Consider the following 14623-nt stretch of genomic DNA (forward strand, 5'->3'; position numbering starts at 1 on the left):
AGCTATAACCCCCTCTTCTCTCTTCCTTTACTTTGTTTTCTTTATCTCTCCCTCTCTCTCCCTCTCCTCTATCGCATAACCCTTGTTGTTGGCACTAAAATAAAGGTGCATTATTGTTGTTGTGATTCAAACTGAAATCCCTTTGTGTCCTTTTTGCACTCTGAGATCAAATGAACCTGTCCCGACTCCCGCTTGCGTTAGCCAATTGTGACATTTAAACTGGAGCCACAGACAGGGTTTCTGACAGACAGAAGGGGCTGCAGGTTTTGTTGTGCAGTCTGTATTAGGGGAATGACGGCTCCAGCCGCACCCAGCCCGACACTCCCAAAAGAGTGAGCGGGGCCTAGAAAGCAAGGTGGGGGTGACTCGAATTTCCCACAAACTGCACACACCGAGGTGAAAAGCACCCCACACTCACTTGAGGGCTCTCTCTGCAGAATTTCACAGAACATCTCTTAGTGCAAAAAGCGGGGGGACTGTTGTATTTTATTGTTGTGTGTTTGAATTTTGACTGTTTGGTGTAGCGAAGAGACAACCAGAATTGGAAACTGAAGGAGTGCCTCCCAAGCAGATTTGGTCTTTTCACCCACACAGGGAAGCAAAAAGCTGTGTGTGTGTGTGTGTGTGTATCATTTAAGTTTATACCTCCCTGTAGTGATTTTCCCTTTGTAAAAATGACTGAAAAATAGCAATGCAGAACTTATTGCTGCATTTATGCTCTGTTAGCAAAACATAATGCCAGACCTTCTCTGGGAGGGGAAGAATGGGCACTTAATAATTGGTTTAATTTGGAAAATGTGATTGATAGAGTATGTTCATTACAACATGAAACAAAATTAAAGAGGGCAAAAATAAAATTATACAATGCTCAGTTTTGGGAGCTTGTTTTACAGCAGCTATAGAAACTTGCTGTGATAGATTAGCATTTAAGAAACCAAAGAGAAACACCTAAAGAAGTTAAAACTGCTGGAGGCTGGTGGGAGTTTTTCTCCTAGCCAACAACTGGCCATTTCTAAGAATTGACAGGAGTTTTGACCACTGAAAAGTGAGATCAACCTGTGAACATCACCTTAAGACCTAAGCCTGAGAATTTCTTTGTCTCTTTGTTTCCTGGCTGTGAAAGGTAACTGAGCTCCAGCTGGCCTCCTGTTCCCCCACCCAGCCCATGCGGCCCGGGCAGGGGCTGGGCTGGGCCTGCCGCGGCTCCTGGCCGGGAGATGGGGCCTGCGGGGCTTGCCTCGGGCTCTGGCCGGGCCAGGCCGGTCCCTGGCTCGGCTGCAGTTTTGTTTTTGCTGTGACTGAATTCATCAGAGACTGACGAGTAAGGCAAAAAAAAAAGGTCTCAACCTGCGGTGGGCTGAGACAGTGACCACACTCTCTGGAGCAGCCATGAAGAATCTTCCATTGCAGACAGCTCCGGCTGCTGCTCCAGCAGAGATCACAGAACCATCTACAAAGCCTGGGCAAGATTTTAAGCCTTTCTTTAACCAAATGAGACTTGCAGATTAATCCTTTTGTTCCAGAGAGAGAAAGAGAGAGTAATCAGCATGTAAAGAGACTTTATAAGCTATCAGAGACGGTAAAGAAAGGAATTAAGTGTCAGAAGAGGTAGAGAATAAGGAGATGCTTTAATAAGCTGAAATATTTTTCTGTTAAAGCTATGGAGATGGACAAGAATGTTCTGAAAAAACTCCTTTAATTCATGACAGAGTATATTAGGAGGAATAGAGTAGTTCAAAGTGTGAATATTGAGCAAAAAGTAAAGTGATTGTGATACAGTGAGGTGCTGGAACAGAGGGAGAGAAGTAATAGTTCAAGATTGGTAGCTTTGTAGAGGCAACGAGAAAACTTCTGTTTCCAGAGAAGCTCACAGAGACAAATGAAGAGAACTTTTACTTTTGAATAACTCATCCTTAAAAATGACATCCCTAGACTCATTTGACCCATAACACAACTCAGAGTGATGGGAAATGGGAGGAGAAAATCTGAAGGCAGATTTTTCCGAGCAGCTGGCATCAGAGAAATAGAAAGCTATAACAGAAATAGTTTTCTTGTAAGAAACTCCATAGATTAGCAGAAGAAGACTCCTGTTTCTCTATGAAGACTGATAAAAAGACTCTAGCAGGAATTGGGACTGTTTTAAACACCAGAGTTCCATAGTTTTTTGTCTCTGTGTTGTCATGTAAACAAGAGAATGGTTGGGTAGTGGGGGAAAAAAGGGGTTTTCTGGAAGTTTTATCCTGGTTTTGTTATTCTTGTAGTTTTGTTAATAAACTTTCTTTATTCCTTTTAAGTTTTAAGCCTGTTTTGCTCTTGTTCTAATCCACATCTCACAGCAAGAAATAAGGAAGTTTTCTAGTGATTTTTTTAGTTGCTGCTTTAAAACCACAACACTCGCTTTAAGCAAAGAAGTGAGGAAAGAACTATAATAGACTCCCTCCAAAACCTAGTTAGAATTTTGCAAAAACAATTAGATGAAGAAAGAAATAAGATCAGTCTGTTGCGAGCAGCCCTCCATGATAAAAATTTAAAAAATGCTGACTTGCTAAAAGAAACAGAAGAGAGGAAAACCCCTCTCATTAATCAAATTTACCCTCAAAAGGAGCTAACGTAGATTAAATTGTGGGGAACATTGGTGTCCTAGTTTGAAAACTCTAACTAAAACAGAATGTAATTATATCAATGATGAAGATCTTGATCCACATATAACCACTAAAAAAAAACAACTCCTGTACTCTGCTGCTGAATTGGCTAAGTTTGAAAAAAAAAAAAAAGAGTACGGGCGTCTCTTTCACGACTCAGAGACAGAATCCGTATTCCCAGTGTCTCTCACTGGAGGTGATCAAATTCAACTGGGAGAACGGGAAGCCAGTGGGTACTGGGGACATGAAGTCTTCTCAACAACAGGAGACAGACATAACCCATGGTCCCTAACTCAGCACGCAGCTTATTGGGCAGAGGGGCTGAACCCCTTGGAAAGGGGGGACTCCATTGCTATAGTGAGTACCCCTGAACAACTACTGGAAAACATTCACAATGCTGCCTGCTTGCAAATGATACACAAAAGAAAATTCATTGCTGGTTATGAATCACCAATGTTGTTACCTGCGAAAACTGAAATTATCACCCCTTGAATTCAAGGCCTTCCAGAATCACTTCAACCTACAGCAATTTTCCTCCAAAAAAACCATAGCAGCTATAACCTCTGTGGATAGACTAGACAGATTTCTTGAGAACTCAACCCATCGACCTGGTTCCACTGATCCTGAGTTTACTCCCTTCACCACCCCCTCTCAGCCGACACCTTCACAATTGCATTCTCCTGCTAGGAACCATAAAATATGGACATGGAGCAAAGTTGCAAAAGAGCTAATTAATGACAGTAGAAATTATGGACCTGTAAAAATGCCAGAAGAAAAATCAGAGAAAGCAGAGGGTGTTAGATACATTGGTTCTCTTAAGGAAAAGCCAGCAAAGGGAAAGCAAACCTCTAACCACTGGTATGGGTGGTCACTAGAGATAAAGAAGGGGGTCCCCAGAAATGTAATGGATGGCTTATCACTTGAAAGTTGAGTCAAGTTGTTTCTAAGTGCCACTGTCCCAAGTTCATTGTATCAAATGCCCCCACTCTACAACCCAGCCCACCTCCACAGGCTCTGGGCTGTGAGCCAAAGCAATCTCCTTCTCAGCTTCTGTGAGTGGAGCCCAAACAGCCTCAGAATCACAGAAACTGGGAACTCTGCCTCTCATGGGTGAGCAGGGAGGTGGAGGTTGGTTGTATTTAAAATGATCACTAGAAATAACAGAACTGGAGACATACTGATTATAGCAACAGTGGGTCCTAAACGTGCACCTGTTACTTCTGTAGTTAACACTAGAGCCCAAATTTCTGTGTTGACCAATACAGACTAGTACAGGGTTTGAGAGCAATTAATGGAACAACTAAAGATATTTACCCAGTGGTAGCTAATCCTTGCACATTGTTAACATCCGTAAAAGAGAAATAGAAATGGTTTACTGTCATTGATTTAAAAGATGCCTTTTTCTGCATACCCCCTTGACAAAGAAAGTAGGAAACGGTTTGCCTCTGAGTGGGAAAATCCAGAAAACACAAGGAAAACTCAGCTCACCTGAACACAACTCCCACAAGGATACAAGAACAGTCCAACCCTATCTGGAAGCCAGCTGGGGAAGGAGCTGGAGATTTGGACCCAGAACGGGCAAGTACCGAGAAAACAAAACCTGCTGTTACACTATGTTGATAATATACTGATAGCTACAGAAGAGAAGACAACCTGCATAAAGGTAACAATTGAAATTTTAAATCAGCTGGGAATGGGAGGATATAAGGTGTCTAGAGAAAAGGCACAAATTGCCTGGCAGACTGTGATTTACCTGGGATATGAAATCTCACAAAGGCAACGTTAGCTGGGTACTAATCGTATTCAAGCTATTTGTGTTATTCCAGAATCCCAGAACCTGCATGAGCTGCAAGTTTTCCTTGGGATGACAGAGTGGTGCCACCTGTGGATCATGAACTATGGACTAATTGCAAAACCCCTGTATGAAGCCCAGAAGACACAACCATTTACTTGGGGCAAACCACAGAAGGAAGACTTCCTTAAACCAAAGGAGGCATTGACAACTGCTCCGGCATTAAGATTGCCTGATTCATCCAAAGATTTCCAGCTGTTTGTGCATGAAAGACTACACCCAGCACTGGGAGTGCTGACCCAACGTTTGAGAAGCTGGAAAAGGCTGCTAGGCTGCTTTTCCAAACAACTTGACAAGGTGAGTGCCGGGTGGCCTTCATGCCTGCGGGCAGTTGCAGCCACCGTGGTGCTGATCCAAGAAGCTATAGGAAACTCACGACGGGTAGACACATGGATGTCTACGTGCCACATATGGTAACCACGGTTTTAGAACAAATGGGGGGCCATTGGCTATCTCCAAGCAGGATGGTGAAATTCCAGGTAGTCATGACTGAGCAGGACAATGTCACACTAAAGACAACTAAGCTTTTGAATGCAGTTTTGTTCCTAGGTACCACAACTGAAGAAGGCCCATTAGAGCACGACTGTGTAGAAGTAACAGAGTACACCTATTCATCAAGAGAAGACCTGAAAGACATCCCACTGGAGCAACCAGAGTGAGAGCTATTCCCAGATGGAGGCAGCTTGGTGCAGAACGGGACCAGATACGCTGGATATGCGGTAACAACAGTCAGTACGATAGTGGAGGCAAAAGCATTATCACCAAATCCATCTGCCCAGAGGGCAGAACAGGTTGCCTTAAGCAGAGCACTAGAATTAAGTGAAGGGAAAAGGGTAAACATACAGACTGGCTCAAAGGATGCTTTTGGAGTAGTGCATGTGCACAGAGCACTGTGGAAAGGAAGAAGACTACTGTCTTCTCAAGGTGCACACATTAAACATCAAGATACAGTCCTGCAGTTAATAAAAGCAGTACAAAAACCTGAACCAGTGGCAATCATGCACTGTAGAGCACACCAAGCAGGAAGCTCCAAAATTGATGAGGGGAATCGAAAAGCAGACTGAACAACCTAACAAGCTGCTTGAAAAGTGCAAACTGCAATGGCACTGATACCTTTAAATATCTCAATTCAATTTGCCTCCAAAGCCAAAATATTCAGTAAAAGACAAGACACTGAGACATTTGCTAGATGCAAAAAAATTCAGAAAGGTGGCATGTCACTGCACAAAGACAAATAGTGTTATCCCCTTGATCACGAGAGAAGTTCTAGAAATTAAACATAACAAATGTCATTGGGGTGCAGAGGCAGTGGTACAATTGCTAGAGCAAAACTTAATCTTGATATGGATGCTAACAATGGCAAAATCAGTAATGTCAAAATGTGAGATCTGCTTGAAAAACTACTCAGTGGCTAGACACAGGCATAGCTAGAAAAGATTAGGATAGGAATAGAATCAGGATGATGCTTGGCAAGAACCCTCCAGTGAAGTGAAATTTGGGTGAGCCCTAGAGTCTTTGCTCGGTCCTGCTGCAAACAATCAGAATAGAGAAACAGGTCAGGGAGATAGAATAGAATAGCAAGAGTCACCTGGGAAAGATTAAAAAAACTAAACAAGCTATTAAAATTTCCTATCCTGAAAGAGCATGGAGTGTGTGAGTTTTTTAAAGGGATGAATTGATCATTGCTGTGTCCACATCCCAAATGTAACTGCATGTGATAGAGTGACATTTAAGAAATAAAAGAGAAACACCTAAAGAAGTTAAAACTGCTGGAGGCTGTTGGGAGTTTTTGTCCCGGCCAACAACTGGCCATTTCTAAGAATTGACAGGAGTTTTGACCACTGAAAAGTGAGATCAACCTGTGAACATCACCTTAAGACCTAAGCCTGGGAATTTCTTTGTCTCTTTGTTTCCTGGCTGTGAAAGGTAACAGAGCTCCAGCTGGCCTCCTGTTCCCCCACCCAGCCCATGCGGCCCGGGCAGGGGCTGGGCTGGGCCTGCCGCAGCTCCCGGCCAGGAGATGGGGCCTGCGGGGCTTGCCCTGGGCTCTGGCCAGGCCAGGCCGGTCCTTGGCTCGGCTGCACATTTTGCTGTGACTGAATTCATGAGAGACTGACGAGTAAGGCAAAAAAAAAGCTCTTGACCTGCGGTGGGCTGAGACAGTGACCACACTCTCCAGAGCAGCCATGAAGAAACTTCCATCGCAGACAGCTCCAACCGTTGCTCCGGCAGAGATCACAGAACCATCTACAAAGCCTGGGCAAGATTTTAAGCCTTTCTTTAACCAAATGAGACTTGCAGATTAATCCTTTTGTTCCAGAGAGAGAAAGAGAGAGTAATCAACATGTAAAGAGACTTTATCAGCTATCAGAGACAGTAAAGAAAGGAATTAAGTGTCAGAAGAGGTAGAGAATAAGGAGTTGCTTTAATAAGCTGAAATATTTTTCTGTTAAAGCTATGGAGATGGACAATAGTGTTCTGAATAAACTCCTTTAATTCATGACAGAGTATATTAGGAGGAATAGAGTAGTTCAAAGTGTGAATTTTGAGCAAAAAGTAAAGTGATTGTGATACACCAGTGAGGTGCTGGAACAGAGGGAGAGAAGCAATAGTTCAAGATTGGTAGCTTTGTAGGGGCAAAGAGAAAACTTCTGTTTCCAGAGAAGCTCACAGAGACAACTGAAGAGAACTTTTACTTTTGAATAACTCATCCTTCAAAATGACATCCCTAGACTCATTTGACCCATAACACACCTCAGAGTGATGGGAAATGGGAGGAGACAATTGATGGCGGATTTTCCCAGGCATCTGGCATCAGAGAAATAGAAAGCTATAACAGAAATAGTTTTCTTGTGAAAAACTTCATAGATTAGCAGAAGAAGACTCTTGTTTCTCTATGAAGACTGATGGGAAGACTATAGCAAGAAATGGGACTGTTGTAAACACCAAAACTTTTTTTGTCTTTATGCTGTCATGTGAACAAGAGAAGAGTTTGGTAGTGGGGGGAAAAACGGGTTTTCTGGAAGATTTATCCTGGTTTTCTTATTCTTGTAGTTTTGTTGATAAACTTTCTTTATGTTGCTATATTTTATATATTAGTAAAGGCCTGTATGCACAAACCAGCCTTTGAAATAAGTCGTGATATTAAGGGCTGAAATCCTTGAAACTTGCCTGCAGAAGAGAGAGTAAAGCAAAACAATATCCTTGTGTACAAGGATAAGAATGTAAACCTGTGTGTGTTAGCCAATAGTAGCTTGCTCTGCCCGCAGACCCTGTAGAACCCTATAAAAGGTGTGTTAATAATAGAAATAAACGACATTCACAATTACTTCTGTGAAGACTGGTGAACAGCTCGGGGGTCTTTCAACATCTGGCGCTCCGACCAAGGACACCCCTGCGGGCAGAGGGGCTTTGGAGTCAGCGGAGTGGATCTGGGCATTAGACGTCGCGGGCTTGGATCGGCACCGGATAGGCAGCCTGAGCGCGGTGAAACGCTGAGCGGTAGGACGTGGAAAGTCAGGCGGCTGGGGGGGGCCCAGGAAGGCAAGGGCGTGGTAGAAGGGTCGCAACCTTCCCCCTTGCGGGTGGCCGTCAGCATGGAGGCAGAGTTTGCGGCGGTGGATAAACTGCTTCTCTGCATCCTCGTTAAACGAGGCGAAGCAGCCCAGGAAAAGGACCTGGATATGCTCATTATATGGGCTAATTGTCATGGGCATTTGCAGTGCTCACACTGCTTTTTGCAGTGCAAGAACGGACTGATATATCGGCTCTGATATGGGAAATGGCAATTACGGAAAAGAGCAAGGACACTCTGTCTCTCGGTTGAACTTGGCAGATTGCAATTAATACCTTAAAAGACAGAAAAGCGAGATATGCTGAGGCTGTGAGCCCCGTAATTCTACCTGCGTCACAGCGGCAGATGCCTTTACCTCCCACTGCTGGACAAGCACTCCTATCTATGCTGCCCATGGAGAGAGAGCGGGAGAGTCAAAGAGAAGAAAATAAAGAAAAAAAAAAAAAAAAAAAAAAAAAAAAAAAAAAAAAAAGTTCCACAGCGAACGCTGAAACAACGAACAGAATCTGTTCAGTTATGGCAGGATGTGATACAGCCAGAAATATTTGTTTCATTTTTGGAGTCACTTTTAGCATTACAATCTTATTAAAGTTCCATCTTTACCACCCTGGAAGAAAAGAAGCCAAATTTAGATTGGTTTCCACCCGAAGCAGGGGGACATGGGGGAGCACAGAGGTGGGCTCTGTGAGAACAAAGGCACCCTGGGGGCAGAAGCAGCGCAAGAAAAGTTCCAAGGCCATGCTGATAAGCTGCAATGATCGCCGTTGTTAGCACCTGGCCATGAGAGACTTTTCGTGTAAAATCGCCTGCTTTTGTAAAATCGTGCCCTTTTTTCCTCTATCGGCAAACAACAAGAGAGATTGAGAGAAAAAACTGCATTTGTTAAAGTTAGCTTTGTGAGGTTTTTCTTTTCCTTTCTCTCCGTTTTCCTCGCTGCAAGAGTATGTAGAGAATGTGAAGGAAGATAAGAGCAGAACTGCAGCAGCAGCAGGGTGGGCAGCTCACCCCCCTGCTCCCTCTCTAAGAAGAAGCACCCAGATAATACCCAGTTTGTTAAAAAGTCATAATTTATTGGGTTTTCAAAATGTTTTTATATACCATTGTAGAGTTAATCTTGTGTTTTAAGTAATTATGAGTTTATGCAATTGCAGTTTTTAGGATTTTACTAGAGAAGTTACTGTGATTCTTTGAACGTTTAAAAAAAAAAAAAAAAGAGAGAGAAAAAGTGTTTAACAGAAGTTGCCTTGCAATAATTTGTTTTAGAACCCAAGTTTAAAACATGGTGTGATTTACAGCTTCTAGGAAAACCTTCCAATTAATGATATCTACAGAAGAGATTTATGGTTTAAAAAATAATTAGTTAAGAGAACTTTACTGTACAAGACAAAGTTAAGTTAAAGTATATATTATCTATTTGCTTGTTTTTTCCACAATTTTAATAAGGTAATTTTAATGTGAGTCCTTTTGTTATATAAAGCACATATAACTGGATATACACCAATTTGGATTTTGGGTTTTAGTTTAAGAATTGGACTTGATGTTTCTGAAAAAATGTAAATGTAGTACTTTTGAAAAGTGCTACAAAGCTGGATGGCAACTCGCCAAATTCTGTGTTGTTGTGTTTTTTCTCTAGAAAAACTACACTTTCAAATCCTAACCAATTTAAGCATATACTAGGCAAATTCCTGTTATGAATAAGTATTTTTAGTAACATTTGCAGTTATTGTGGGTTATTCTCAAAGCTAGATGACATAGAATTGTGATGTATTTGTTACATTCTTATAATCTTTGTAGTGAATTCATGTTACTGTTATATTGTGTTTAAAAAGTATATATCAAACTTTTAGTTGCTTTTTGTACTAACAGAATAATATTAAGTTATGATTTTATTTAATATAGATTAAGTGTTAATAGAATTAAGGATAGTTAAGTTTTATAATGTTTAGGCTTGAATGTTTTTAAGTTAAGTTTTCTAACTTAGATATTCTTTTAAGGTTAAGTTTGTTATTTCCTTTTGTCATATATAATTATTGTTAAGTTTAAATATTGTTTAATTTAAATTGTTTTATGTTTTATTGGAGACACTTGTTTAAACTGAAAAGTATAGTTATTTTCCTAGAGATATGAAGACAGCCACAACTGAAACAGCAGTGATGGAACACTGGTGAACTCCTGCTTGTGGATAGAAGGGAATGCAGTCTGTGACACCCTTGACTTCATCAGGAGTTCTATTGGTTGTCACAATCTCTGCAGTTTTGTTTGTTATAGCTTTCATATTTTTCAGTGTTTCCAGAATTTTAAGTAAGTAAGTATCATCGCTGAGGATCAGCTGCCATAGGAGAGGCTTCAAATTAAACCAACTGCTGCATGGTTTAATTGGTCTGGTACCTGAGGCTTCTGATCATTTGATTTGTACAAATGTATTTTAACAGTTTGCTGTGCTGTAAGCATCTCATAGCTGCTACTATTGAGAACCTTGTTCTAGAAATATGTTAAGAGGCATCTTTCCAGTTTAAAGCCAGGCCCTGGCCAAGCCTTGACTTTACCTGGAGGGAACGTTTGCCAACAGATCCAGATGTTTTCTGTCCCAAATCAGTATTTGAGTCACTTTTTGACTCAGCAATTTGACCCTGTTGATATGACAGCTGGATCAGTTTTGAAGTGGGCTTGGAGAATCATTTCCAGAGGTGATTACCCAATCCTTCACTGATTGTTTTGTTTCTGTTTGTTTGCTAACTATGGGATGCTGGTGCAGTGTTTTAGTAATTAATAGTAGTTTTATATTACATATGTTATTAATAATGTTTATGATTTAATTGATTTTTAACCGGTATAAGTTCTTATTAATTGTGTATATGGTTTTGTGTTGCTGTTGATGTTTATAACAGAAGTACATCTCATTTTATTTTTTTTTAAGAAAACGGGGGAAATGGATGCCCTAAAAACATTTGATTAGTGTAATTCATTAACTTCAAGGGGAGAAGTGCCTGTGTTTTGTTGGCAGGTTCAAAAAGGTCACCTGTCCATCTGACCAGACTGTCTGCCTCTGAACACATGAGATCCAGTGAACAGAGAAGTCATCACACGGCCTTGGTACTCCAGACATGGATCAGAAGTGGACCTGTCAGGACACAGTTGTGTCTGAACACTACACAGACAGTTGCCAACAGAACTTTTATGTCGTTACTATGATGTTATGTCTCTACCAATTTTTCAGGTATCCTTTGTTTCAAGATTTAGAAGGATCTGAAGAACAACTTGAACATCAAAACCCTCAGTCACCCATCAGCTGCCAGCTGACATCACGGGAGCAGTGAACGTTCCAGGACTGAATCGTGTTAGAGAAAAATTCTGTAGAAGATCTAAGAAGTGTAGAGACTCCATTTAACTGTATATAAAGCAAATTGTAGTTGTGTGTTTACCCTTTCAGCAAATTGCTTTCACGCTTAGACTACATATATACCAAAGCACGTGTGTTAAAAGTAGTTATATAATAGGTTAAGATAGTTTAGCCTGTGTAGTAATTGTTATGTTAGTATAAAGTATAAGTATTCCCCCTTCAAGAGCTAGTGTAAGCATCTTTGAAAGTTCATTTGACAATTGGAGTTTTAGCTGTAAGTTTGCAAATATGGTGTCATTTGCATGGAACAAACTGCTTATGGTAATTGTGTTGTGTATAGTCCCAACCAACTGTCTGCTAACTAACATCCAAAAGAGGCAGAACATGTGGGTCACTCTGGCACACTGAACTGGCCAAAAGTCAATGTGTCTAAGCCTAGCCACACCTGGAGATCCTTTTGCGCCTGTTTCGTAGGAGTCCCTGAATGGGATCCTCCAGCATTTAAAGATTTAATTAGTAATGAAACTCAACTGAATCGATTGGCAATGTTGCAAGAGTGCAATTGCACTGTTGGCTTCACATTAAGACAACCTGAAGCCTGTTGGCAAGCAAAAAATTACCAAAGTTCTCAATGTTACAACCCTCAGAAGAATTAGATTTGTTAAGTTCCACCAATACCTCAGGTGGATGGATAATGTTTGAACCCTCGACAAAAAGTCATTCTAACAAAGTAATGTAGCCCTGAGCTACAGTCAACCCTATAGCTGATCTCGTTACTGCCACTGAAAGTAAAGCCTTTGTTTGTGGTGCAGTCTCACAGGACAATTACCAAAGCGATTACCTAGTTCCATCTTCCTAATCTGTGGGGATAGGGCATGGAATGGGATTCCTGCTAGTCCACATAGAGGACCCTGTTATCTTGGGAAACTTAACTTTGTTCCACCCAACCTTACATCAATTGTTGAATATAGCTAGCAAAATGAAGAACATCAAACAGTCAAAGCAAAGCCTGAATGAATTAAAGTTTAGCCACCCTAAAAAGGCTCGCTTGTTGGACTAAGGAAGGATTGAATTTGACATCCACAATGTTAAGTGAGCTTTTAGCCGATGTGAGTAGTGTATGTCATGCAATATTATGAAATCGAGCTGCAATGGATCTTTTGCTCTTGGCACAGGGACGTGGTTGTGGGGAGTTTGAAGGCATGTGCTGCTTGGATCTTACTGATCATTCAGCTTCCATCCATAAGCAACTGCAACAGCTACAGGATGAGTTACATGCCCTGGAGGAAGATAGTGACCCCATTGGAAGTTGGTTTGCCAGCTGGGGCAACACCGGATGGTTGAGGTCTCTTGTGCTAGAAGGGGGACAGACTTTACTTATAATGTTAATTGGGATGACAGTCTAAGTGGTATGTTATCTTATCCAAAGCCTGGTTTGTGCAAAAGGAGAAAGGGGGAATTGTTGCTATATTTTATATATTAGTAAAGGCCTGTATGCACAAACCAGCCTTTGAAATAAGTCGTGATATTAAGGGCTAAAATCCTTGAAACTTGCCTGCAGAAGAGAGAGTAAAGCAAAACAATATCCTTGTGTACAAGGATAAGAATGTAAACCTGTGTGTGTTAGCCAATAGTAGCTTGCTCTGCCCGCAGACCCTGTAGAACCCTATAAAAGGTGTGTTAATAATAGAAATAAACGGCATTCACAATTACTTCTGTGAAGACTGGTGAACAGCTCGGGGGTCTTTCAACATCTTTATTCCTTTTAAGTTTTAACCCTGTTTTGCTCTTGTTCTAATCCATATCTCACAGCAAGACATAAGTACATTTTCTAGTGATTTTTTAGTTGCTGCTTTAAAACCAAAACATTTATTCGGTGAGTTGGGCGGGAAACGAAATTAACAAAACTAAACCACTACACTGCAGATGGAGAATATGACATTAATCAGTTGCAACAAATAGAGCATGGAGCACAGGAAGAGCAAAAGGATTTGACTACAAGTTGGTTGGGCAAAATCTTCAAAGGGTTAGGCTGGAATGTGAGTTCATGGATTAAGTCTATCATTGAGAGTGTGATAATCTTACTAATTGTATTCTTAGCAACTTGGTTCATTTACAGCATCTTCAAAGGAGAAAGGAAGAAGAAAAGGTCCTGGAACCAGAAAATAATGAAGGCACTGACACGAGATCCACAGCCACCATCTTCTGGTTCTCCAGTTCGTGACAACGTTTCCAGGACAATGTTTACATCCATCTAGGACTTGAAGAACATCAAGTATAAACTCAGAAACAAAGGACTGTGTCAAGTGAAAACATTTCCACTTATAGTGAAGTAAAAATGATTTCAAAGGGGGGAATGATAGTAAAAGGTTTGAAAATCATAGAAACTTTGGGGACTTAGAAAGAAAGGCAAGATTGGCAAACCCTGGGAAAAGTAGGCCCTGAGACATGTTAGGCCTTGTGCTTGCTAAAGGTCATGGGAAACTGCACTTGTGCAATCAATAGATGATAAACGATACAATTGTTGATGTGATTATTGTTTAAAGAAGATGAGAAACAATGTTAGGGGGTTGAGCTGGGATCACAAGAAATCCATGCTTGGGTAAAAACAATGCATACAATAGAACAATGGAAGTTGAATAATAAATATGTAAGTTACAGAACGATAGAGTATAAAACCATGTTCAACTCCAAATGAAGTCGGGTCAGATTTGGGTATGTGTACCCCTGACAGCCAGAGCTCTTCAATAAAGCACCTTCATAGAATCATCCTGTGATTATGTGTGTTCCTGAACACTAACATCATGATTTCAGTGCTGAGAAGATGGAGAGAGGAGCAGGTTGTGCACACACCAAAGAAAGCAAGTTTCTTGGAGAATAAGTGGGATGTTAACAAACTGCTGCATTTAGTGTTGCAAGGTTTCATTCAGGTTAGAATCTGGAGGCTTTTGAAGGAATGTGCATTTGAATGGATGAAGTTGGTTCCTGACTTGGAGCTGTTAGCAGTACACTGTGTTGTAGCTCCATTTCCTTCAATTACAGCAGTTTAATCCAAAGTTACATTGAAGAGAAATGCAATTGCCCAGAGATCTAATAATTGGACGTAAGAGAGGAGAGAAAATGCCATGTGTTATATAAAAGTAAAAAAGAGCCAAAGGCAGATCTCAGGTCAACAATGCAACAGGAAATTCGTTGTGCCATGAAACAGAAAACTC

This window comes from Cyanistes caeruleus, chromosome 5, assembly GCF_971803275.1.
Source record: "Cyanistes caeruleus chromosome 5, bCyaCae1.hap1.1, whole genome shotgun sequence".
Taxonomy (NCBI): domain Eukaryota; kingdom Metazoa; phylum Chordata; class Aves; order Passeriformes; family Paridae; genus Cyanistes; species Cyanistes caeruleus.